Raw genomic sequence first — 24,311 nt, forward strand, 5'->3', positions numbered from 1 at the left:
GGTCTGTGGCTTGGAAGCGCCACTCCTTCTGCCAGCCTGGGTCCCTGCGCTTGGCTTCCTGCAATAAGAAGCCAGTGTCCCCTTCTTGGCCTGAGGGTCCCTTTGGTTTAGTGGCCACAGTTCTGCCAGCAGGCCCCTCCTGGTCCTATACCATGCACTAAGTACATCTGCAGCTGCAGACTCCAAACCCCTGGTCTCTGGGCACCTCCTCTGTGTCTCAGCTGTCCCTGTCCACAGAGAGCCTCATACAAGAAGTTGCTTCCAAACTGGGAGGTTCCACATCTGGGCAGGTCCAGCTCCAGGCCCAGTGAAGGGCATGAAGAAGGCTGAGGCTCTGGACTCCAGCCAGGCCTTCAGCAGGCCTCTGAGGCCAAGGTCTTCCTAGTCTCAAGAGGGGCCAAGAGACGCAATGTGTCATTTGAACAAGTGAGTCAGCGGGCGGTGAGCGAATGAATGACCGCTCGAGGGGATGTATGCCGGCCACCGGGCCCTGTTTGACTGTCCAGGCTCAGCTTACCTGACCCTGGTTACCAGGGAATGCCACTCTGGGCCCTCCTTTTCATCCCCCTCCCTCACTGTGACCTCACCACCTGCCCCATTATGACCCAGTCTGGCTCCCAGTTAAAACTGGAGGGCAGAGGGCCCAGGCAGTCCTGGGACCAACGGCCATGGGTGAGCGAAACTACTACCGAGCCGAGCCGTTCACTGGCCCCATCCCCAGGAAATGCCAGGAGCAAGGATACTCAATTCTTCTGCTCCCGGTCAGCTTCATCTTGCTCAACGTGGGGATCAACATGGTGACTATGGTCAGGGCAGGATCTGTGCAGCGCGGTTGGGGGAGCCCTGGGGTCTTGAAGGGGCTGAGGTGGGAGGGCTGCTGGGGTGTGACCGGGACAAGGGTTGGATTTCAGGGCTCACCCTGCTCCCGGCCTCCCCCCTCCCCTTCTTGCCTCAACTCTGGAGGCATCTGAAGAGATTCTTGCGGGCACTTTTCAATCGTATTTTCCACAAAGGTGAGTGGGCGCCGGCGTGGGTTCAGGGGATGTGGGCCTGTCCCCTTTCTTCTATCCCTGCCTTGATTCTCAGCCCCTCAGGAACCCAGGCCCTGACCCATCTCGCCTTTCCCCACAGACAAGCAAGCCAGCTGTGTAGGCACCCATCGCATGTGCATGCGCTGCTCCGTGGATCCCAAGAACCTGTGCTCAAGAGTTTCTTCCCACTTCTGCCATCGCCCAAGCTTCCTGCTCGGGCAGGTAAACCCACCTTGACTACTGCCTGCAGCGGGGCTCGGCGGGGGCGGAGCCGGCGGCCCCCCCGCCGCGGGCGAGTAAAGGAGAAGGCGGGCGGAGCGGGAGGCAAAAAGCCTACAGCACCCGGTATTCCCAGGCGGTCTCCCATCCAAGTACTAACCAGGCCCGACCCTGCTTAGCTTCCGAGATCAGACGAGATCGGGCGCGTTCAGGGTGGTATGGCCGTAGACGGGGGCGGGGGGCCGCGGGCGGCCTCTTGAGGCCCAGTTTCGCTGGCGCTGGCGCCTTAACGCCAGCCTGGCGGCCGGCCCGCCCCGGCAGGGCCCCCTCGCCCGCCCAGGCAGGGGCAACGGAGGTCTCGGGTATCGGGCGGCGGCGGAGGGTTTGGCGACCACCTCCCAGCCCAGGGCGGCCGTGACCCAGCAAACCCTTCGGCGCTTGGCGCCCCGCCCAAGATCCCGCACGTCGCTCACAGGGACGTGGCCCCGGAGGCTTCAGGGCCCGGGGCCCGCGGTCCCTTGGGCATCGGCCCTGCCCGCCCACGCGGCCCTAGGCGCAGCCCGGCCGCAGCCCGGGCCGGCCCTCCTGCCCGACAGCAGCTGGCCCGAAGCCACCGGGAGCCACCATTGAGTCGCCACGGCCCCTCAGCCCCGGCAAGGCCACCCTTGCCCCCACACCCCCCGCCGAGCTCAGGACCCCGCCCCTGGTGGCCGGCAGGCCCGGGGAAGCGGCCCCTGCCCTCGATCCCGCTCCCGCACCCGGCCGCGGTGACACGCCAGAGGGGCGGGGTGGGGGGGGGCTTTTGTCGGAGGGAGCTGTGGAGGGACACACCGGCACACAGATGGCGGCGCCGGGGCTGGGCGCCGGTGGGGGCGGCCAGGTGCAGGTCGAGGGGCTCGCGGGCCGAAAGGACGGCAACTGGGCCCGCGGCGGAGTCTGGGTCCGGGCCAGCCACCCCGGGAGCGTCTGGGGTGCGGCTGCCTTCCAGGGCCGCCTTCTGGCCGCCTGGCCGGCCGGGCCGGCGGGGAGCGACCCCGCCGGCGCGCGCCGTGGTGGGAGGGGCCTGAGGAGGTGGGGCCTGCAGCGGGGCCCGGCGGGGGCGGAGCCGGCGGCCCCCGCCGCGGGCGAGTAAAGGAGAAGGCGGGCGGAGCAGGAGGCAAAAAGCCTACAGCACCCGGTATTCCCAGGCGGTCTCCCATCCAAGTACTAACCAGGCCCGACCCTGCTTAGCTTCCGAGATCAGACGAGATCGGGCGCGTTCAGGGTGGTATGGCCGTAGACGGGGGCGGGGGGCCGCGGGCGGCCTCTTGAGGCCCAGTTTCGCTGGCGCTGGCGCCTTAACGCCAGCCTGGCGGCCGGCCCGCCCCGGCAGGGCCCCCTCGCCCGCCCAGGCAGGGGCAACGGAGGTCTCGGGTATCGGGCGGCGGCGGAGGGTTTGGCGACCACCTCCCAGCCCAGGGCGGCCGTGACCCAGCAAACCCTTCGGCGCTTGGCGCCCCGCCCAAGATCCCGCACGTCGCTCACAGGGACGTGGCCCCGGAGGCTTCAGGGCCCGGGGCCCGCGGTCCCTTGGGCATCGGCCCTGCCCGCCCACGCGGCCCTAGGCGCAGCCCGGCCGCAGCCCGGGCCGGCCCTCCTGCCCGACAGCAGCTGGCCCGAAGCCACCGGGAGCCACCATTGAGTCGCCACGGCCCCTCAGCCCCGGCAAGGCCACCCTTGCCCCCACACCCCCCGCCGAGCTCAGGACCCCGCCCCTGGTGGCCGGCAGGCCCGGGGAAGCGGCCCCTGCCCTCGATCCCGCTCCCGCACCCGGCCGCGGTGACACGCCAGAGGGGCGGGGTGGGGGTGGGGCTTTTGTCGGAGGGAGCTGTGGAGGGACACACCGGCACACAGGTGGCGGCGCCGGGGCTGGGCGCCGGTGGGGGCGGCCAGGTGCAGGTCGAGGGGCTCGCGGGCCGAAAGGACGGCAACTGGGCCCATGGCGGAGTCTGGGTCTGGAGGGCTCTGAGCCTCCATCCGCTCTGGTGCCTCGGGTCTACCGGCCCGACGCCTGGTAGCGCGACACCCCACCGGCCCACAGACGTAGCCTCCCCAGCTGTGCTCACAGCGAGTCCAACCGCAGCCTGCATCCCTCCACGGGACACTTGGATTACTCCCGCGATCCCCACGAGGTGCGGCACCCGGCGGCCGAATGGGCTGAGATCCTGCCCTTGCGGCGCCCTGTGGCCACCTCCGCCTCCCTCACGGTACTGGCCGAGGCCTCGGACCAGCGGGCCCCGGCTCCCAGCTCAGCGCTGCTCCTCCGCCCCTCTCACCTCCTGCCCGACGTCCAGGCTACCGAGCACCCTCCACCCCCGCCCACCTTCATGCCACTCAGCCGGAACCCGGGAGGCAATGCCAACTACCAGGTGTATGACAGTCTGGTGCTGAAGCGGCAACCGCAGGAGGGCCAAGCGCGGGCCAACTCGCTGCTACCTTCCACCTCGGCCTCCAGGCCCTCTCTGCACGGGAGCCAGACTGGGAAAATGAACTTACCAGCAGCAAGTGGGGGCAGGGGCAGGGGGCGGCAGGGCATGGAGAGAGGAATAAAGAGCGCCAGAGTCCAGGAAACATTGGTGGTCTGTGGCTTGGAAGCGCCACTCCTTCTGCCAGCCTGGGTCCCTGCGCTTGGCTTCCTGCAATAAGAAGCCAGTGTCCCCTTCTTGGCCTGAGGGTCCCTTTGGTTTAGTGGCCACAGTTCTGCCAGCAGGCCCCTCCTGGTCCTATACCATGCACTAAGTACATCTGCAGCTGCAGACTCCAAACCCCTGGTCTCTGGGCACCTCCTCTGTGTCTCAGCTGTCCCTGTCCACAGAGAGCCTCATACAAGAAGTTGCTTCCAAACTGGGAGGTTCCACATCTGGGCAGGTCCAGCTCCAGGCCCAGTGAAGGGCATGAAGAAGGCTGAGGCTCTGGACTCCAGCCAGGCCTTCAGCAGGCCTCTGAGGCCAAGGTCTTCCTAGTCTCAAGAGGGGCCAAGAGACGCAATGTGTCATTTGAACAAGTGAGTCAGCGGGCGGTGAGCGAATGAATGACCGCTCGAGGGGATGTATGCCGGCCACCGGGCCCTGTTTGACTGTCCAGGCTCAGCTTACCTGACCCTGGTTACCAGGGAATGCCACTCTGGGCCCTCCTTTTCATCCCCCTCCCTCACTGTGACCTCACCACCTGCCCCATTATGACCCAGTCTGGCTCCCAGTTAAAACTGGAGGGCAGAGGGCCCAGGCAGTCCTGGGACCAACGGCCATGGGTGAGCGAAACTACTACCGAGCCGAGCCGTTCACTGGCCCCATCCCCAGGAAATGCCAGGAGCAAGGATACTCAATTCTTCTGCTCCCGGTCAGCTTCATCTTGCTCAACGTGGGGATCAACATGGTGACTATGGTCAGGGCAGGATCTGTGCAGCGCGGTTGGGGGAGCCCTGGGGTCTTGAAGGGGCTGAGGTGGGAGGGCTGCTGGGGTGTGACCGGGACAAGGGTTGGATTTCAGGGCTCACCCTGCTCCCGGCCTCCCCCCTCCCCTTCTTCCCTCAACTCTGGAGGCATCTGAAGAGATTCTTGCGGGCACTTTTCAATCGTATTTTCCACAAAGGTGAGTGGGCGCCGGCGTGGGTTCAGGGGATGTGGGCCTGTCCCCTTTCTTCTATCCCTGCCTTGATTCTCAGCCCCTCAGGAACCCAGGCCCTGACCCATCTCGCCTTTCCCCACAGACAAGCAAGCCAGCTGTGTAGGCACCCATCGCATGTGCATGCGCTGCTCCGTGGATCCCAAGAACCTGTGCTCAAGAGTTTCTTCCCACTTCTGCCATCGCCCAAGCTTCCTGCTCGGGCAGGTAAACCCACCTTGACTACTGCCTGCAGCGGGGCTCGGCGGGGGCGGAGCCGGCGGCCCCCCCGCCGCGGGCGAGTAAAGGAGAAGGCGGGCGGAGCGGGAGGCAAAAAGCCTACAGCACCCGGTATTCCCAGGCGGTCTCCCATCCAAGTACTAACCAGGCCCGACCCTGCTTAGCTTCCGAGATCAGACGAGATCGGGCGCGTTCAGGGTGGTATGGCCGTAGACGGGGGCGGGGGGCCGCGGGCGGCCTCTTGAGGCCCAGTTTCGCTGGCGCTGGCGCCTTAACGCCAGCCTGGCGGCCGGCCCGCCCCGGCAGGGCCCCCTCGCCCGCCCAGGCAGGGGCAACGGAGGTCTCGGGTATCGGGCGGCGGCGGAGGGTTTGGCGACCACCTCCCAGCCCAGGGCGGCCGTGACCCAGCAAACCCTTCGGCGCTTGGCGCCCCGCCCAAGATCCCGCACGTCGCTCACAGGGACGTGGCCCCGGAGGCTTCAGGGCCCGGGGCCCGCGGTCCCTTGGGCATCGGCCCTGCCCGCCCACGCGGCCCTAGGCGCAGCCCGGCCGCAGCCCGGGCCGGCCCTCCTGCCCGACAGCAGCTGGCCCGAAGCCACTGGGAGCCACCATTGAGTCGCCACGGCCCCTCAGCCCCGGCAAGGCCACCCTTGCCCCCACACCCCCCGCCGAGCTCAGGACCCCGCCCCTGGTGGCCGGCAGGCCCGGGGAAGCGGCCCCTGCCCTCGATCCCGCTCCCGCACCCGGCCGCGGTGACACGCCAGAGGGGCGGGGTGGGGGGGGCTTTTGTCGGAGGGAGCTGTGGAGGGACACACCGGCACACAGGTGGCGGCGCCGGGGCTGGGCGCCGGTGGGGGCGGCCAGGTGCAGGTCGAGGGGCTCGCGGGCCGAAAGGACGGCAACTGGGCCCGCGGCGGAGTCTGGGTCCGGGCCAGCCACCCCGGGAGCGTCTGGGGTGCGCCTGCCTTCCAGGGCCGCCTTCTGGCCGCCTGGCCGGCCGGGCCGGCGGGGAGCGACCCCGCCGGCGCGCGCCGTGGTGGGAGGGGCCTGAGGAGGTGGGGCCTGCAGCGGGGCCCGGCGGGGGCGGAGCCGGCGGCCCCCCCGCCGCGGGCGAGTAAAGGAGAAGGCGGGCGGAGCGGGAGGCAAAAAGCCTACAGCACCCGGTATTCCCAGGCGGTCTCCCATCCAAGTACTAACCAGGCCCGACCCTGCTTAGCTTCCGAGATCAGACGAGATCGGGCGCGTTCAGGGTGGTATGGACGTAGACGGGGGCGGGGGGCCGCGGGCGGCCTCTTGAGGCCCAGTTTCGCTGGCGCTGGCGCCTTAACGCCAGCCTGGCGGCCGGCCCGCCCCGGCAGGGCCCCCTCGCCCGCCCAGGCAGGGGCAACGGAGGTCTCGGGTATCGGGCGGCGGCGGAGGGTTTGGCGACCACCTCCCAGCCCAGGGCGGCCGTGACCCAGCAAACCCTTCGGCGCTTGGCGCCCCGCCCAAGATCCCGCACGTCGCTCACAGGGACGTGGCCCCGGAGGCTTCAGGGCCCGGGGCCCGCGGTCCCTTGGGCATCGGCCCTGCCCGCCCACGCGGCCCTAGGCGCAGCCCGGCCGCAGCCCGGGCCGGCCCTCCTGCCCGACAGCAGCTGGCCCGAAGCCACCGGGAGCCACCATTGAGTCGCCACGGCCCCTCAGCCCCGGCAAGGCCACCCTTGCCCCCACACCCCCCGCCGAGCTCAGGACCCCGCCCCTGGTGGCCGGCAGGCCCGGGGAAGCGGCCCCTGCCCTCGATCCCGCTCCCGCACCCGGCCGCGGTGACACGCCAGAGGGGCGGGGTGGGGGTGGGGCTTTTGTCGGAGGGAGCTGTGGAGGGACACACCGGCACACAGGTGGCGGCGCCGGGGCTGGGCGCCGGTGGGGGCGGCCAGGTGCAGGTCGAGGGGCTCGCGGGCCGAAAGGACGGCAACTGGGCCCATGGCGGAGTCTGGGTCTGGAGGGCTCTGAGCCTCCATCCGCTCTGGTGCCTCGGGTCTACCGGCCCGACGCCTGGTAGCGCGACACCCCACCGGCCCACAGACGTAGCCTCCCCAGCTGTGCTCACAGCGAGTCCAACCGCAGCCTGCATCCCTCCACGGGACACTTGGATTACTCCCGCGATCCCCACGAGGTGCGGCACCCGGCGGCCGAATGGGCTGAGATCCTGCCCTTGCGGCGCCCTGTGGCCACCTCCGCCTCCCTCACGGTACTGGCCGAGGCCTCGGACCAGCGGGCCCCGGCTCCCAGCTCAGCGCTGCTCCTCCGCCCCTCTCACCTCCTGCCCGACGTCCAGGCTACCGAGCACCCTCCACCCCCGCCCACCTTCATGCCACTCAGCCGGAACCCGGGAGGCAATGCCAACTACCAGGTGTATGACAGTCTGGTGCTGAAGCGGCAACCGCAGGAGGGCCAAGCGCGGGCCAACTCGCTGCTACCTTCCACCTCGGCCTCCAGGCCCTCTCTGCACGGGAGCCAGACTGGGAAAATGAACTTACCAGCAGCAAGTGGGGGCAGGGGCAGGGGGCGGCAGGGCATGGAGAGAGGAATAAAGAGCGCCAGAGTCCAGGAAACATTGGTGGTCTGTGGCTTGGAAGCGCCACTCCTTCTGCCAGCCTGGGTCCCTGCGCTTGGCTTCCTGCAATAAGAAGCCAGTGTCCCCTTCTTGGCCTGAGGGTCCCTTTGGTTTAGTGGCCACAGTTCTGCCAGCAGGCCCCTCCTGGTCCTATACCATGCACTAAGTACATCTGCAGCTGCAGACTCCAAACCCCTGGTCTCTGGGCACCTCCTCTGTGTCTCAGCTGTCCCTGTCCACAGAGAGCCTCATACAAGAAGTTGCTTCCAAACTGGGAGGTTCCACATCTGGGCAGGTCCAGCTCCAGGCCCAGTGAAGGGCATGAAGAAGGCTGAGGCTCTGGACTCCAGCCAGGCCTTCAGCAGGCCTCTGAGGCCAAGGTCTTCCTAGTCTCAAGAGGGGCCAAGAGACGCAATGTGTCATTTGAACAAGTGAGTCAGCGGGCGGTGAGCGAATGAATGACCGCTCGAGGGGATGTATGCCGGCCACCGGGCCCTGTTTGACTGTCCAGGCTCAGCTTACCTGACCCTGGTTACCAGGGAATGCCACTCTGGGCCCTCCTTTTCATCCCCCTCCCTCACTGTGACCTCACCACCTGCCCCATTATGACCCAGTCTGGCTCCCAGTTAAAACTGGAGGGCAGAGGGCCCAGGCAGTCCTGGGACCAACGGCCATGGGTGAGCGAAACTACTACCGAGCCGAGCCGTTCACTGGCCCCATCCCCAGGAAATGCCAGGAGCAAGGATACTCAATTCTTCTGCTCCCGGTCAGCTTCATCTTGCTCAACGTGGGGATCAACATGGTGACTATGGTCAGGGCAGGATCTGTGCAGCGCGGTTGGGGGAGCCCTGGGGTCTTGAAGGGGCTGAGGTGGGAGGGCTGCTGGGGTGTGACCGGGACAAGGGTTGGATTTCAGGGCTCACCCTGCTCCCGGCCTCCCCCCTCCCCTTCTTCCCTCAACTCTGGAGGCATCTGAAGAGATTCTTGCGGGCACTTTTCAATCGTATTTTCCACAAAGGTGAGTGGGCGCCGGCGTGGGTTCAGGGGATGTGGGCCTGTCCCCTTTCTTCTATCCCTGCCTTGATTCTCAGCCCCTCAGGAACCCAGGCCCTGACCCATCTCGCCTTTCCCCACAGACAAGCAAGCCAGCTGTGTAGGCACCCATCGCATGTGCATGCGCTGCTCCGTGGATCCCAAGAACCTGTGCTCAAGAGTTTCTTCCCACTTCTGCCATCGCCCAAGCTTCCTGCTCGGGCAGGTAAACCCACCTTGACTACTGCCTGCAGCGGGGCTCGGCGGGGGCGGAGCCGGCGGCCCCCCCGCCGCGGGCGAGTAAAGGAGAAGGCGGGCGGAGCGGGAGGCAAAAAGCCTACAGCACCCGGTATTCCCAGGCGGTCTCCCATCCAAGTACTAACCAGGCCCGACCCTGCTTAGCTTCCGAGATCAGACGAGATCGGGCGCGTTCAGGGTGGTATGGCCGTAGACGGGGGCGGGGGGCCGCGGGCGGCCTCTTGAGGCCCAGTTTCGCTGGCGCTGGCGCCTTAACGCCAGCCTGGCGGCCGGCCCGCCCCGGCAGGGCCCCCTCGCCCGCCCAGGCAGGGGCAACGGAGGTCTCGGGTATCGGGCGGCGGCGGAGGGTTTGGCGACCACCTCCCAGCCCAGGGCGGCCGTGACCCAGCAAACCCTTCGGCGCTTGGCGCCCCGCCCAAGATCCCGCACGTCGCTCACAGGGACGTGGCCCCGGAGGCTTCAGGGCCCGGGGCCCGCGGTCCCTTGGGCATCGGCCCTGCCCGCCCACGCGGCCCTAGGCGCAGCCCGGCCGCAGCCCGGGCCGGCCCTCCTGCCCGACAGCAGCTGGCCCGAAGCCACTGGGAGCCACCATTGAGTCGCCACGGCCCCTCAGCCCCGGCAAGGCCACCCTTGCCCCCACACCCCCCGCCGAGCTCAGGACCCCGCCCCTGGTGGCCGGCAGGCCCGGGGAAGCGGCCCCTGCCCTCGATCCCGCTCCCGCACCCGGCCGCGGTGACACGCCAGAGGGGCGGGGTGGGGGGGGCTTTTGTCGGAGGGAGCTGTGGAGGGACACACCGGCACACAGGTGGCGGCGCCGGGGCTGGGCGCCGGTGGGGGCGGCCAGGTGCAGGTCGAGGGGCTCGCGGGCCGAAAGGACGGCAACTGGGCCCGCGGCGGAGTCTGGGTCCGGGCCAGCCACCCCGGGAGCGTCTGGGGTGCGCCTGCCTTCCAGGGCCGCCTTCTGGCCGCCTGGCCGGCCGGGCCGGCGGGGAGCGACCCCGCCGGCGCGCGCCGTGGTGGGAGGGGCCTGAGGAGGTGGGGCCTGCAGCGGGGCCCGGCGGGGGCGGAGCCGGCGGCCCCCCCGCCGCGGGCGAGTAAAGGAGAAGGCGGGCGGAGCGGGAGGCAAAAAGCCTACAGCACCCGGTATTCCCAGGCGGTCTCCCATCCAAGTACTAACCAGGCCCGACCCTGCTTAGCTTCCGAGATCAGACGAGATCGGGCGCGTTCAGGGTGGTATGGCCGTAGACGGGGGCGGGGGGCCGCGGGCGGCCTCTTGAGGCCCAGTTTCGCTGGCGCTGGCGCCTTAACGCCAGCCTGGCGGCCGGCCCGCCCCGGCAGGGCCCCCTCGCCCGCCCAGGCAGGGGCAACGGAGGTCTCGGGTATCGGGCGGCGGCGGAGGGTTTGGCGACCACCTCCCAGCCCAGGGCGGCCGTGACCCAGCAAACCCTTCGGCGCTTGGCGCCCCGCCCAAGATCCCGCACGTCGCTCACAGGGACGTGGCCCCGGAGGCTTCAGGGCCCGGGGCCCGCGGTCCCTTGGGCATCGGCCCTGCCCGCCCACGCGGCCCTAGGCGCAGCCCGGCCGCAGCCCGGGCCGGCCCTCCTGCCCGACAGCAGCTGGCCCGAAGCCACCGGGAGCCACCATTGAGTCGCCACGGCCCCTCAGCCCCGGCAAGGCCACCCTTGCCCCCACACCCCCCGCCGAGCTCAGGACCCCGCCCCTGGTGGCCGGCAGGCCCGGGGAAGCGGCCCCTGCCCTCGATCCCGCTCCCGCACCCGGCCGCGGTGACACGCCAGAGGGGCGGGGTGGGGGTGGGGCTTTTGTCGGAGGGAGCTGTGGAGGGACACACCGGCACACAGGTGGCGGCGCCGGGGCTGGGCGCCGGTGGGGGCGGCCAGGTGCAGGTCGAGGGGCTCGCGGGCCGAAAGGACGGCAACTGGGCCCATGGCGGAGTCTGGGTCTGGAGGGCTCTGAGCCTCCATCCGCTCTGGTGCCTCGGGTCTACCGGCCCGACGCCTGGTAGCGCGACACCCCACCGGCCCACAGACGTAGCCTCCCCAGCTGTGCTCACAGCGAGTCCAACCGCAGCCTGCATCCCTCCACGGGACACTTGGATTACTCCCGCGATCCCCACGAGGTGCGGCACCCGGCGGCCGAATGGGCTGAGATCCTGCCCTTGCGGCGCCCTGTGGCCACCTCCGCCTCCCTCACGGTACTGGCCGAGGCCTCGGACCAGCGGGCCCCGGCTCCCAGCTCAGCGCTGCTCCTCCGCCCCTCTCACCTCCTGCCCGACGTCCAGGCTACCGAGCACCCTCCACCCCCGCCCACCTTCATGCCACTCAGCCGGAACCCGGGAGGCAATGCCAACTACCAGGTGTATGACAGTCTGGTGCTGAAGCGGCAACCGCAGGAGGGCCAAGCGCGGGCCAACTCGCTGCTACCTTCCACCTCGGCCTCCAGGCCCTCTCTGCACGGGAGCCAGACTGGGAAAATGAACTTACCAGCAGCAAGTGGGGGCAGGGGCAGGGGGCGGCAGGGCATGGAGAGAGGAATAAAGAGCGCCAGAGTCCAGGAAACATTGGTGGTCTGTGGCTTGGAAGCGCCACTCCTTCTGCCAGCCTGGGTCCCTGCGCTTGGCTTCCTGCAATAAGAAGCCAGTGTCCCCTTCTTGGCCTGAGGGTCCCTTTGGTTTAGTGGCCACAGTTCTGCCAGCAGGCCCCTCCTGGTCCTATACCATGCACTAAGTACATCTGCAGCTGCAGACTCCAAACCCCTGGTCTCTGGGCACCTCCTCTGTGTCTCAGCTGTCCCTGTCCACAGAGAGCCTCATACAAGAAGTTGCTTCCAAACTGGGAGGTTCCACATCTGGGCAGGTCCAGCTCCAGGCCCAGTGAAGGGCATGAAGAAGGCTGAGGCTCTGGACTCCAGCCAGGCCTTCAGCAGGCCTCTGAGGCCAAGGTCTTCCTAGTCTCAAGAGGGGCCAAGAGACGCAATGTGTCATTTGAACAAGTGAGTCAGCGGGCGGTGAGCGAATGAATGACCGCTCGAGGGGATGTATGCCGGCCACCGGGCCCTGTTTGACTGTCCAGGCTCAGCTTACCTGACCCTGGTTACCAGGGAATGCCACTCTGGGCCCTCCTTTTCATCCCCCTCCCTCACTGTGACCTCACCACCTGCCCCATTATGACCCAGTCTGGCTCCCAGTTAAAACTGGAGGGCAGAGGGCCCAGGCAGTCCTGGGACCAACGGCCATGGGTGAGCGAAACTACTACCGAGCCGAGCCGTTCACTGGCCCCATCCCCAGGAAATGCCAGGAGCAAGGATACTCAATTCTTCTGCTCCCGGTCAGCTTCATCTTGCTCAACGTGGGGATCAACATGGTGACTATGGTCAGGGCAGGATCTGTGCAGCGCGGTTGGGGGAGCCCTGGGGTCTTGAAGGGGCTGAGGTGGGAGGGCTGCTGGGGTGTGACCGGGACAAGGGTTGGATTTCAGGGCTCACCCTGCTCCCGGCCTCCCCCCTCCCCTTCTTCCCTCAACTCTGGAGGCATCTGAAGAGATTCTTGCGGGCACTTTTCAATCGTATTTTCCACAAAGGTGAGTGGGCGCCGGCGTGGGTTCAGGGGATGTGGGCCTGTCCCCTTTCTTCTATCCCTGCCTTGATTCTCAGCCCCTCAGGAACCCAGGCCCTGACCCATCTCGCCTTTCCCCACAGACAAGCAAGCCAGCTGTGTAGGCACCCATCGCATGTGCATGCGCTGCTCCGTGGATCCCAAGAACCTGTGCTCAAGAGTTTCTTCCCACTTCTGCCATCGCCCAAGCTTCCTGCTCGGGCAGGTAAACCCACCTTGACTACTGCCTGCAGCGGGGCTCGGCGGGGGCGGAGCCGGCGGCCCCCCCGCCGCGGGCGAGTAAAGGAGAAGGCGGGCGGAGCGGGAGGCAAAAAGCCTACAGCACCCGGTATTCCCAGGCGGTCTCCCATCCAAGTACTAACCAGGCCCGACCCTGCTTAGCTTCCGAGATCAGACGAGATCGGGCGCGTTCAGGGTGGTATGGCCGTAGACGGGGGCGGGGGGCCGCGGGCGGCCTCTTGAGGCCCAGTTTCGCTGGCGCTGGCGCCTTAACGCCAGCCTGGCGGCCGGCCCGCCCCGGCAGGGCCCCCTCGCCCGCCCAGGCAGGGGCAACGGAGGTCTCGGGTATCGGGCGGCGGCGGAGGGTTTGGCGACCACCTCCCAGCCCAGGGCGGCCGTGACCCAGCAAACCCTTCGGCGCTTGGCGCCCCGCCCAAGATCCCGCACGTCGCTCACAGGGACGTGGCCCCGGAGGCTTCAGGGCCCGGGGCCCGCGGTCCCTTGGGCATCGGCCCTGCCCGCCCACGCGGCCCTAGGCGCAGCCCGGCCGCAGCCCGGGCCGGCCCTCCTGCCCGACAGCAGCTGGCCCGAAGCCACCGGGAGCCACCATTGAGTCGCCACGGCCCCTCAGCCCCGGCAAGGCCACCCTTGCCCCCACACCCCCCGCCGAGCTCAGGACCCCGCCCCTGGTGGCCGGCAGGCCCGGGGAAGCGGCCCCTGCCCTCGATCCCGCTCCCGCACCCGGCCGCGGTGACACGCCAGAGGGGCGGGGTGGGGGTGGGGCTTTTGTCGGAGGGAGCTGTGGAGGGACACACCGGCACACAGGTGGCGGCGCCGGGGCTGGGCGCCGGTGGGGGCGGCCAGGTGCAGGTCGAGGGGCTCGCGGGCCGAAAGGACGGCAACTGGGCCCGCGGCGGAGTCTGGGTCCGGGCCAGCCACCCCGGGAGCGTCTGGGGTGCGGCTGCCTTCCAGGGCCGCCTTCTGGCCGCCTGGCCGGCCGGGCCGGCGGGGAGCGACCCCGCCGGCGCGCGCCGTGGTGGGAGGGGCCTGAGGAGGTGGGGCCTGCAGCGGGGCCCGGCGGGGGCGGAGCCGGCGGCCCCCGCCGCGGGCGAGTAAAGGAGAAGGCGGGCGGAGCAGGAGGCAAAAAGCCTACAGCACCCGGTATTCCCAGGCGGTCTCCCATCCAAGTACTAACCAGGCCCGACCCTGCTTAGCTTCCGAGATCAGACGAGATCGGGCGCGTTCAGGGTGGTATGGCCGTAGACGGGGGCGGGGGGCCGCGGGCGGCCTCTTGAGGCCCAGTTTCGCTGGCGCTGGCGCCTTAACGCCAGCCTGGCGGCCGGCCCGCCCCGGCAGGGCCCCCTCGCCCGCCCAGGCAGGGGCAACGGAGGTCTCGGGTATCGGGCGGCGGCGGAGGGTTTGGCGACCACCTCCCAGCCCAGGGCGGCCGTGACCCAGCAAACCCTTCGGCGCTTGGCGCCCCGCCCAAGATCCCGCACGTCGCTCACAGGGACGTGGCCCCGGAGGCTTCAGGGCCCGGGGCCCGCGGTCCCTTGGGCATCGGCCCTGCCCGCCCACGCGGCCCTAGGCGCAGCCCGGCCGCAGCCCGGGCCGGCCCTCCTGCCCGACAGCAGCTGGCCCGAAGCCACCGGGAGCCACCATTGAGTCGCCACGGCCCCTCAGCCCCGGCAAGGCCACCCTTGCCCCCACACCCCCCGCCGAGCTCAGGACCCCGCCCCTGGTGGCCGGCAGGCCCGGGGAAGCGGCCCCTGCCCTCGATCCCGCTCCCGCACCCGGCCGCGGTGACACGCCAGAGGGGCGGGGTGGGGGGGGGGGCTTTTGTCGGAGGGAGCTGTGGAGGGACACACCGGCACACAGGTGGCGGCGCCGGGGCTGGGCGCCGGTGGGGGCGGCCAGGTGCAGGTCGAGGGGCTCGCGGGCCGAAAGGACGGCAACTGGGCCCATGGCGGAGTCTGGGTCTGGAGGGCTCTGAGCCTCCATCCGCTCTGGTGCCTCGGGTCTACCGGCCCGACGCCTGGTAGCGCGACACCCCACCGGCCCACAGACGTAGCCTCCCCAGCTGTGCTCACAGCGAGTCCAACCGCAGCCTGCATCCCTCCACGGGACACTTGGATTACTCCCGCGATCCCCACGAGGTGCGGCACCCGGCGGCCGAATGGGCTGAGATCCTGCCCTTGCGGCGCCCTGTGGCCACCTCCGCCTCCCTCACGGTACTGGCCGAGGCCTCGGACCAGCGGGCCCCGGCTCCCAGCTCAGCGCTGCTCCTCCGCCCCTCTCACCTCCTGCCCGACGTCCAGGCTACCGAGCACCCTCCACCCCCGCCCACCTTCATGCCACTCAGCCGGAACCCGGGAGGCAATGCCAACTACCAGGTGTATGACAGTCTGGTGCTGAAGCGGCAACCGCAGGAGGGCCAAGCGCGGGCCAACTCGCTGCTACCTTCCACCTCGGCCTCCAGGCCCTCTCTGCACGGGAGCCAGACTGGGAAAATGAACTTACCAGCAGCAAGTGGGGGCAGGGGCAGGGGGCGGCAGGGCATGGAGAGAGGAATAAAGAGCGCCAGAGTCCAGGAAACATTGGTGGTCTGTGGCTTGGAAGCGCCACTCCTTCTGCCAGCCTGGGTCCCTGCGCTTGGCTTCCTGCAATAAGAAGCCAGTGTCCCCTTCTTGGCCTGAGGGTCCCTTTGGTTTAGTGGCCACAGTTCTGCCAGCAGGCCCCTCCTGGTCCTATACCATGCACTAAGTACATCTGCAGCTGCAGACTCCAAACCCCTGGTCTCTGGGCACCTCCTCTGTGTCTCAGCTGTCCCTGTCCACAGAGAGCCTCATACAAGAAGTTGCTTCCAAACTGGGAGGTTCCACATCTGGGCAGGTCCAGCTCCAGGCCCAGTGAAGGGCATGAAGAAGGCTGAGGCTCTGGACTCCAGCCAGGCCTTCAGCAGGCCTCTGAGGCCAAGGTCTTCCTAGTCTCAAGAGGGGCCAAGAGACGCAATGTGTCATTTGAACAAGTGAGTCAGCGGGCGGTGAGCGAATGAATGACCGCTCGAGGGGATGTATGCCGGCCACCGGGCCCTGTTTGACTGTCCAGGCTCAGCTTACCTGACCCTGGTTACCAGGGAATGCCACTCTGGGCCCTCCTTTTCATCCCCCTCCCTCACTGTGACCTCACCACCTGCCCCATTATGACCCAGTCTGGCTCCCAGTTAAAACTGGAGGGCAGAGGGCCCAGGCAGTCCTGGGACCAACGGCCATGGGTGAGCGAAACTACTACCGAGCCGAGCCGTTCACTGGCCCCATCCCCAGGAAATGCCAGGAGCAAGGATACTCAATTCTTCTGCTCCCGGTCAGCTTCATCTTGCTCAACGTGGGGATCAACATGGTGACTATGGTCAGGGCAGGATCTGTGCAGCGCGGTTGGGGGAGCCCTGGGGTCTTGAAGGGGCTGAGGTGGGAGGGCTGCTGGGGTGTGACCGGGACAAGGGTTGGATTTCAGGGCTCACCCTGCTCCCGGCCTCCCCCCTCCCCTTCTTCCCTCAACTCTGGAGGCATCTGAAGAGATTCTTGCGGGCACTTTTCAATCGTATTTTCCACAAAGGTGAGTGGGCGCCGGCGTGGGTTCAGGGGATGTGGGCCTGTCCCCTTTCTTCTATCCCTGCCTTGATTCTCAGCCCCTCAGGAACCCAGGCCCTGACCCATCTCGCCTTTCCCCACAGACAAGCAAGCCAGCTGTGTAGGCACCCATCGCATGTGCATGCGCTGCTCCGTGGATCCCAAGAACCTGTGCTCAAGAGTTTCTTCCCACTTCTGCCATCGCCCAAGCTTCCTGCTCGGGCAGGTAAACCCACCTTGACTACTGCCTGCAGCGGGGCTCGGCGGGGGCGGAGCCGGCGGCCCCCCCGCCGCGGGCGAGTAAAGGAGAAGGCGGGCGGAGCGGGAGGCAAAAAGCCTACAGCACCCGGTATTCCCAGGCGGTCTCCCATCCAAGTACTAACCAGGCCCGACCCTGCTTAGCTTCCGAGATCAGACGAGATCGGGCGCGTTCAGGGTGGTATGGCCGTAGACGGGGGCGGGGGGCCGCGGGCGGCCTCTTGAGGCCCAGTTTCGCTGGCGCTGGCGCCTTAACGCCAGCCTGGCGGCCGGCCCGCCCCGGCAGGGCCCCCTCGCCCGCCCAGGCAGGGGCAACGGAGGTCTCGGGTATCGGGCGGCGGCGGAGGGTTTGGCGACCACCTCCCAGCCCAGGGCGGCCGTGACCCAGCAAACCCTTCGGCGCTTGGCGCCCCGCCCAAGATCCCGCACGTCGCTCACAGGGACGTGGCCCCGGAGGCTTCAGGGCCCGGGGCCCGCGGTCCCTTGGGCATCGGCCCTGCCCGCCCACGCGGCCCTAGGCGCAGCCCGGCCGCAGCCCGGGCCGGCCCTCCTGCCCGACAGCAGCTGGCCCGAAGCCACCGGGAGCCACCATTGAGTCGCCACGGCCCCTCAGCCCCGGCAAGGCCACCCTTGCCCCCACACCCCCCGCCGAGCTCAGGACCCCGCCCCTGGTGGCCGGCAGGCCCGGGGAAGCGGCCCCTGCCCTCGATCCCGCTCCCGCACCCGGCCGCGGTGACACGCCAGAGGGGCGGGGTGGGGGGGGCTTTTGTCGGAGGGAGCTGTGGAGGGACACACCGGCACACAGGTGGCGGCGCCGGGGCTGGGCGCCGGTGGGGGCGGCCAGGTGCAGGTCGAGGGGCTCGCGGGCCGAAAGGACGGCAACTGGGCCCGCGGCGGAGTCTGGGTCCGGGCCAGCCACCCCGGGAGCGTCTGGGGTGCGCCTGCCTTCCAGGGCCGCCTTCTGGCCGCCTGGCCGGCCGGGCCGGCGGGGAGCGACCCCGCCGGCGCGCGCCGTGGTGGGAGGGGCCTGAGGAGGTGGGGCCTGCAGCGGGGCCCGGCGGGGGCGGAGCCGGCGGCCCCCCCGCCGCGGGCGAGTAAAGGAGAAGGCGGGCGGAGCGGGAGGCAAAAAGCCTACAGCACCCGGTATTCCCAGGCGGTCTCCCATCCAAGTACTAACCAGGCCCGACCCTGCTTAGCTTCCGAGATCAGACGAGATCGGGCGCGTTCAGGGTGGTATGGCCGTAGACGGGGGCGGGGGGCCGCGGGCGGCCTCTTGAGGCCCAGTTTCGCTGGCGCTGGCGCCTTAACGCCAGCCTGGCGGCCGGCCCGCCCCGGCAGGGCCCCCTCGCCCGCCCAGGCAGGGGCAACGGAGGTCTCGGGTATCGGGCGGCGGCGGAGGGTTTGGCGACCACCTCCCAGCCCAGGGCGGCCGTGACCCAGCAAACCCTTCGGCGCTTGGCGCCCCGCCCAAGATCCCGCACGTCGCTCACAGGGACGTGGCCCCGGAGGCTTCAGGGCCCGGGGCCCGCGGTCCCTTGGGCATCGGCCCTGCCCGCCCACGCGGCCCTAGGCGCAGCCCGGCCGCAGCCCGGGCCGGCCCTCCTGCCCGACAGCAGCTGGCCCGAAGCCACCGGGAGCCACCATTGAGTCGCCACGGCCCCTCAGCCCCGGCAAGGCCACCCTTGCCCCCACACCCCCCGCCGAGCTCAGGACCCCGCCCCTGGTGGCCGGCAGGCCCGGGGAAGCGGCCCCTGCCCTCGATCCCGCTCCCGCACCCGGCCGCGGTGACACGCCAGAGGGGCGGGGTGGGGGTGGGGCTTTTGTCGGAGGGAGCTGTGGAGGGACACACCGGCACACAGGTGGCGGCGCCGGGGCTGGGCGCCGGTGGGGGCGGCCAGGTGCAGGTCGAGGGGCTCGCGGGCCGAAAGGACGGCAACTGGGCCCATGGCGGAGTCTGGGTCTGGAGGGCTCTGAGCCTCCATCCGCTCTGGTGCCTCGGGTCTACCGGCCCGACGCCTGGTAGCGCGACACCCCACCGGCCCACAGACGTAGCCTCCCCAGCTGTGCTCACAGCGAGTCCAACCGCAGCCTGCATCCCTCCACGGGACACTTGGATTACTCCCGCGATCCCCACGAGGTGCGGCACCCGGCGGCCGAATGGGCTGAGATCCTGCCCTTGCGGCGCCCTGTGGCCACCTCCGCCTCCCTCACGGTACTGGCCGAGGCCTCGGACCAGCGGGCCCCGGCTCCCAGCTCAGCGCTGCTCCTCCGCCCCTCTCACCTCCTGCCCGACGTCCAGGCTACCGAGCACCCTCCACCCCCGCCCACCTTCATGCCACTCAGCCGGAACCCGGGAGGCAATGCCAACTACCAGGTGTATGACAGTCTGGTGCTGAAGCGGCAACCGCAGGAGGGCCAAGCGCGGGCCAACTCGCTGCTACCTTCCACCTCGGCCTCCAGGCCCTCTCTGCACGGGAGCCAGACTGGGAAAATGAACTTACCAGCAGCAAGTGGGGGCAGGGGCAGGGGGCGGCAGGGCATGGAGAGAGGAATAAAGAGCGCCAGAGTCCAGGAAACATTGGTGGTCTGTGGCTTGGAAGCGCCACTCCTTCTGCCAGCCTGGGTCCCTGCGCTTGGCTTCCTGCAATAAGAAGCCAGTGTCCCCTTCTTGGCCTGAGGGTCCCTTTGGTTTAGTGGCCACAGTTCTGCCAGCAGGCCCCTCCTGGTCCTATACCATGCACTAAGTACATCTGCAGCTGCAGACTCCAAACCCCTGGTCTCTGGGCACCTCCTCTGTGTCTCAGCTGTCCCTGTCCACAGAGAGCCTCATACAAGAAGTTGCTTCCAAACTGGGAGGTTCCACATCTGGGCAGGTCCAGCTCCAGGCCCAGTGAAGGGCATGAAGAAGGCTGAGGCTCTGGACTCCAGCCAGGCCTTCAGCAGGCCTCTGAGGCCAAGGTCTTCCTAGTCTCAAGAGGGGCCAAGAGACGCAATGTGTCATTTGAACAAGTGAGTCAGCGGGCGGTGAGCGAATGAATGACCGCTCGAGGGGATGTATGCCGGCCACCGGGCCCTGTTTGACTGTCCAGGCTCAGCTTACCTGACCCTGGTTACCAGGGAATGCCACTCTGGGCCCTCCTTTTCATCCCCCTCCCTCACTGTGACCTCACCACCTGCCCCATTATGACCCAGTCTGGCTCCCAGTTAAAACTGGAGGGCAGAGGGCCCAGGCAGTCCTGGGACCAACGGCCATGGGTGAGCGAAACTACTACCGAGCCGAGCCGTTCACTGGCCCCATCCCCAGGAAATGCCAGGAGCAAGGATACTCAATTCTTCTGCTCCCGGTCAGCTTCATCTTGCTCAACGTGGGGATCAACATGGTGACTATGGTCAGGGCAGGATCTGTGCAGCGCGGTTGGGGGAGCCCTGGGGTCTTGAAGGGGCTGAGGTGGGAGGGCTGCTGGGGTGTGACCGGGACAAGGGTTGGATTTCAGGGCTCACCCTGCTCCCGGCCTCCCCCCTCCCCTTCTTCCCTCAACTCTGGAGGCATCTGAAGAGATTCTTGCGGGCACTTTTCAATCGTATTTTCCACAAAGGTGAGTGGGCGCCGGCGTGGGTTCAGGGGATGTGGGCCTGTCCCCTTTCTTCTATCCCTGCCTTGATTCTCAGCCCCTCAGGAACCCAGGCCCTGACCCATCTCGCCTTTCCCCACAGACAAGCAAGCCAGCTGTGTAGGCACCCATCGCATGTGCATGCGCTGCTCCGTGGATCCCAAGAACCTGTGCTCAAGAGTTTCTTCCCACTTCTGCCATCGCCCAAGCTTCCTGCTCGGGCAGGTAAACCCACCTTGACTACTGCCTGCAGCGGGGCTCGGCGGGGGCGGAGCCGGCGGCCCCCCCGCCGCGGGCGAGTAAAGGAGAAGGCGGGCGGAGCGGGAGGCAAAAAGCCTACAGCACCCGGTATTCCCAGGCGGTCTCCCATCCAAGTACTAACCAGGCCCGACCCTGCTTAGCTTCCGAGATCAGACGAGATCGGGCGCGTTCAGGGTGGTATGGCCGTAGACGGGGGCGGGGGGCCGCGGGCGGCCTCTTGAGGCCCAGTTTCGCTGGCGCTGGCGCCTTAACGCCAGCCTGGCGGCCGGCCCGCCCCGGCAGGGCCCCCTCGCCCGCCCAGGCAGGGGCAACGGAGGTCTCGGGTATCGGGCGGCGGCGGAGGGTTTGGCGACCACCTCCCAGCCCAGGGCGGCCGTGACCCAGCAAACCCTTCGGCGCTTGGCGCCCCGCCCAAGATCCCGCACGTCGCTCACAGGGACGTGGCCCCGGAGGCTTCAGGGCCCGGGGCCCGCGGTCCCTTGGGCATCGGCCCTGCCCGCCCACGCGGCCCTAGGCGCAGCCCGGCCGCAGCCCGGGCCGGCCCTCCTGCCCGACAGCAGCTGGCCCGAAGCCACCGGGAGCCACCATTGAGTCGCCACGGCCCCTCAGCCCCGGCAAGGCCACCCTTGCCCCCACACCCCCCGCCGAGCTCAGGACCCCGCCCCTGGTGGCCGGCAGGCCCGGGGAAGCGGCCCCTGCCCTCGATCCCGCTCCCGCACCCGGCCGCGGTGACACGCCAGAGGGGCGGGGTGGGGGGGGCTTTTGTCGGAGGGAGCTGTGGAGGGACACACCGGCACACAGGTGGCGGCGCCGGGGCTGGGCGCCGGTGGGGGCGGCCAGGTGCAGGTCGAGGGGCTCGCGGGCCGAAAGGACGGCAACTGGGCCCGCGGCGGAGTCTGGGTCCGGGCCAGCCACCCCGGGAGCGTCTGGGGTGCGCCTGCCTTCCAGGGCCGCCTTCTGGCCGCCTGGCCGGCCGGGCCGGCGGGGAGCGACCCCGCCGGCGCGCGCCGTGGTGGGAGGGGCCTGAGGAGGTGGGGCCTGCAGCGGGGCCCGGCGGGGGCGGAGCCGGCGGCCCCCCCGCCGCGGGCGAGTAAAGGAGAAGGCGGGCGGAGCGGGAGGCAAAAAGCCTACAGCACCCGGTATTCCCAGGCGGTCTCCCATCCAAGTACTAACCAGGCCCGACCCTGCTTAGCTTCCGAGATCAGACGAGATCGGGCGCGTTCAGGGTGGTATGGCCGTAGACGGGGGCGGGGGGCCGCGGGCGGCCTCTTGAGGCCCAGTTTCGCTGGCGCTGGCGCCTTAACGCCAGCCTGGCGGCCGGCCCGCCCCGGCAGGGCCCCCTCGCCCGCCCAGGCAGGGGCAACGGAGGTCTCGGGTATCGGGCGGCGGCGGAGGGTTTGGCGACCACCTCCCAGCCCAGGGCGGCCGTGACCCAGCAAACCCTTCGGCGCTTGGCGCCCCGCCCAAGATCCCGCACGTCGCTCACAGGGACGTGGCCCCGGAGGCTTCAGGGCCCGGGGCCCGCGGTCCCTTGGGCATCGGCCCTGCCCGCCCACGCGGCCCTAGGCGCAGCCCGGCCGCAGCCCGGGCCGGCCCTCCTGCCCGACAGCAGCTGGCCCGAAGCCACCGGGAGCCACCATTGAGTCGCCACGGCCCCTCAGCCCCGGCAAGGCCACCCTTGCCCCCACACCCCCCGCCGAGCTCAGGACCCCGCCCCTGGTGGCCGGCAGGCCCGGGGAAGCGGCCCCTGCCCTCGATCCCGCTCCCGCACCCGGCCGCGGTGACACGCCAGAGGGGCGGGGTGGGGGGGGGGCTTTTGTCGGAGGGAGCTGTGGAGGGACACACCGGCACACAGGTGGCGGCGCCGGGGCTGGGCGCCGGTGGGGGCGGCCAGGTGCAGGTCGAGGGGCTCGCGGGCCGAAAGGACGGCAACTGGGCCCATGGCGGAGTCTGGGTCTGGAGGGCTCTGAGCCTCCATCCGCTCTGGTGCCTCGGGTCTACCGGCCCGACGCCTGGTAGCGCGACACCCCACCGGCCCACAGACGTAGCCTCCCCAGCTGTGCTCACAGCGAGTCCAACCGCAGCCTGCATCCCTCCACGGGACACTTGGATTACTCCCGCGATCCCCACGAGGTGCGGCACCCGGCGGCCGAATGGGCTGAGATCCTGCCCTTGCGGCGCCCTGTGGCCACCTCCGCCTCCCTCACGGTACTGGCCGAGGCCTCGGACCAGCGGGCCCCGGCTCCCAGCTCAGCGCTGCTCCTCCGCCCCTCTCACCTCCTGCCCGACGTCCAGGCTACCGAGCACCCTCCACCCCCGCCCACCTTCATGCCACTCAGCCGGAACCCGGGAGGCAATGCCAACTACCAGGTGTATGACAGTCTGGTGCTGAAGCGGCAACCGCAGGAGGGCCAAGCGCGGGCCAACTCGCTGCTACCTTCCACCTCGGCCTCCAGGCCCTCTCTGCACGGGAGCCAGACTGGGAAAATGAACTTACCAGCAGCAAGTGGGGGCAGGGGCAGGGGGCGGCAGGGCATGGAGAGAGGAATAAAGAGCGCCAGAGTCCAGGAAACATTGGTGGTCTGTGGCTTGGAAGCGCCACTCCTTCTGCCAGCCTGGGTCCCTGCGCTTGGCTTCCTGCAATAAGAAGCCAGTGTCCCCTTCTTGGCCTGAGGGTCCCTTTGGTTTAGTGGCCACAGTTCTGCCAGCAGGCCCCTCCTGGTCCTATACCATGCACTAAGTACATCTGCAGCTGCAGACTCCAAACCCCTGGTCTCTGGGCACCTCCTCTGTGTCTCAGCTGTCCCTGTCCACAGAGAGCCTCATACAAGAAGTTGCTTCCAAACTGGGAGGTTCCACATCTGGGCAGGTCCAGCTCCAGGCCCAGTGAAGGGCATGAAGAAGGCTGAGGCTCTGGACTCCAGCCAGGCCTTCAGCAGGCCTCTGAGGCCAAGGTCTTCCTAGTCTCAAGAGGGGCCAAGAGACGCAATGTGTCATTTGAACAAGTGAGTCAGCGGGCGGTGAGCGAATGAATGACCGCTCGAGGGGATGTATGCCGGCCACCGGGCCCTGTTTGACTGTCCAGGCTCAGCTTACCTGACCCTGGTTACCAGGGAATGCCACTCTGGGCCCTCCTTTTCATCCCCCTCCCTCACTGTGACCTCACCACCTGCCCCATTATGACCCAGTCTGGCTCCCAGTTAAAACTGGAGGGCAGAGGGCCCAGGCAGTCCTGGGACCAACGGCCATGGGTGAGCGAAACTACTACCGAGCCGAGCCGTTCACTGGCCCCATCCCCAGGAAATGCCAGGAGCAAGGATACTCAATTCTTCTGCTCCCGGTCAGCTTCATCTTGCTCAACGTGGGGATCAACATGGTGACTATGGTCAGGGCAGGATCTGTGCAGCGCGGTTGGGGGAGCCCTGGGGTCTTGAAGGGGCTGAGGTGGGAGGGCTGCTGGGGTGTGACCGGGACAAGGGTTGGATTTCAGGGCTCACCCTGCTCCCGGCCTCCCCCCTCCCCTTCTTCCCTCAACTCTGGAGGCATCTGAAGAGATTCTTGCGGGCACTTTTCAATCGTATTTTCCACAAAGGTGAGTGGGCGCCGGCGTGGGTTCAGGGGATGTGGGCCTGTCCCCTTTCTTCTATCCCTGCCTTGATTCTCAGCCCCTCAGGAACCCAGG

At 68.7% G+C, this 24,311-nt stretch overlaps 12 non-coding genes across 12 annotated transcripts; all 12 read right to left on the minus strand.

The window, feature by feature from the left end:
• Nucleotides 1-1,361: 1,361 nt before the first annotated feature.
• On the minus strand, nucleotides 1,362-1,480 carry LOC132596532 (5S ribosomal RNA). The gene has a single exon (XR_009562610.1). It is a non-coding gene; the product is annotated as a 5S ribosomal RNA (ribosomal RNA).
• A 932-nt stretch (nucleotides 1,481-2,412) lies between these two features.
• Nucleotides 2,413-2,531, minus strand: LOC132596533 (5S ribosomal RNA). Its single transcript, XR_009562611.1, has one exon. It is a non-coding gene; the product is annotated as a 5S ribosomal RNA (ribosomal RNA).
• A 2,697-nt stretch (nucleotides 2,532-5,228) lies between these two features.
• Nucleotides 5,229-5,347, minus strand: LOC132596534 (5S ribosomal RNA). The gene has a single exon (XR_009562612.1). It is a non-coding gene; the product is annotated as a 5S ribosomal RNA (ribosomal RNA).
• A 933-nt stretch (nucleotides 5,348-6,280) lies between these two features.
• On the minus strand, nucleotides 6,281-6,399 carry LOC132596599 (5S ribosomal RNA). Its single transcript, XR_009562677.1, has one exon. It is a non-coding gene; the product is annotated as a 5S ribosomal RNA (ribosomal RNA).
• A 2,697-nt stretch (nucleotides 6,400-9,096) lies between these two features.
• Nucleotides 9,097-9,215, minus strand: LOC132596535 (5S ribosomal RNA). Its single transcript, XR_009562613.1, has one exon. It is a non-coding gene; the product is annotated as a 5S ribosomal RNA (ribosomal RNA).
• Nucleotides 9,216-10,148: 933 nt separating this feature from the next.
• Nucleotides 10,149-10,267, minus strand: LOC132596536 (5S ribosomal RNA). Its single transcript, XR_009562614.1, has one exon. It is a non-coding gene; the product is annotated as a 5S ribosomal RNA (ribosomal RNA).
• Nucleotides 10,268-12,964: 2,697 nt separating this feature from the next.
• LOC132596537 (5S ribosomal RNA) lies at nucleotides 12,965-13,083 on the minus strand. The gene has a single exon (XR_009562615.1). It is a non-coding gene; the product is annotated as a 5S ribosomal RNA (ribosomal RNA).
• Nucleotides 13,084-14,016: 933 nt separating this feature from the next.
• On the minus strand, nucleotides 14,017-14,135 carry LOC132596538 (5S ribosomal RNA). The gene has a single exon (XR_009562616.1). It is a non-coding gene; the product is annotated as a 5S ribosomal RNA (ribosomal RNA).
• A 2,698-nt stretch (nucleotides 14,136-16,833) lies between these two features.
• On the minus strand, nucleotides 16,834-16,952 carry LOC132596539 (5S ribosomal RNA). The gene has a single exon (XR_009562617.1). It is a non-coding gene; the product is annotated as a 5S ribosomal RNA (ribosomal RNA).
• Nucleotides 16,953-17,885: 933 nt separating this feature from the next.
• Nucleotides 17,886-18,004, minus strand: LOC132596541 (5S ribosomal RNA). The gene has a single exon (XR_009562619.1). It is a non-coding gene; the product is annotated as a 5S ribosomal RNA (ribosomal RNA).
• A 2,697-nt stretch (nucleotides 18,005-20,701) lies between these two features.
• Nucleotides 20,702-20,820, minus strand: LOC132596542 (5S ribosomal RNA). The gene has a single exon (XR_009562620.1). It is a non-coding gene; the product is annotated as a 5S ribosomal RNA (ribosomal RNA).
• Nucleotides 20,821-21,753: 933 nt separating this feature from the next.
• On the minus strand, nucleotides 21,754-21,872 carry LOC132596543 (5S ribosomal RNA). Its single transcript, XR_009562621.1, has one exon. It is a non-coding gene; the product is annotated as a 5S ribosomal RNA (ribosomal RNA).
• Nucleotides 21,873-24,311: the final 2,439 nt, after the last annotated feature.

The sequence above is a fragment of the Globicephala melas genome, unplaced genomic scaffold (genome assembly GCF_963455315.2).
Source record: "Globicephala melas unplaced genomic scaffold, mGloMel1.2 SCAFFOLD_354, whole genome shotgun sequence".
Classification (NCBI taxonomy): Eukaryota; Metazoa; Chordata; class Mammalia; order Artiodactyla; family Delphinidae; genus Globicephala; species Globicephala melas.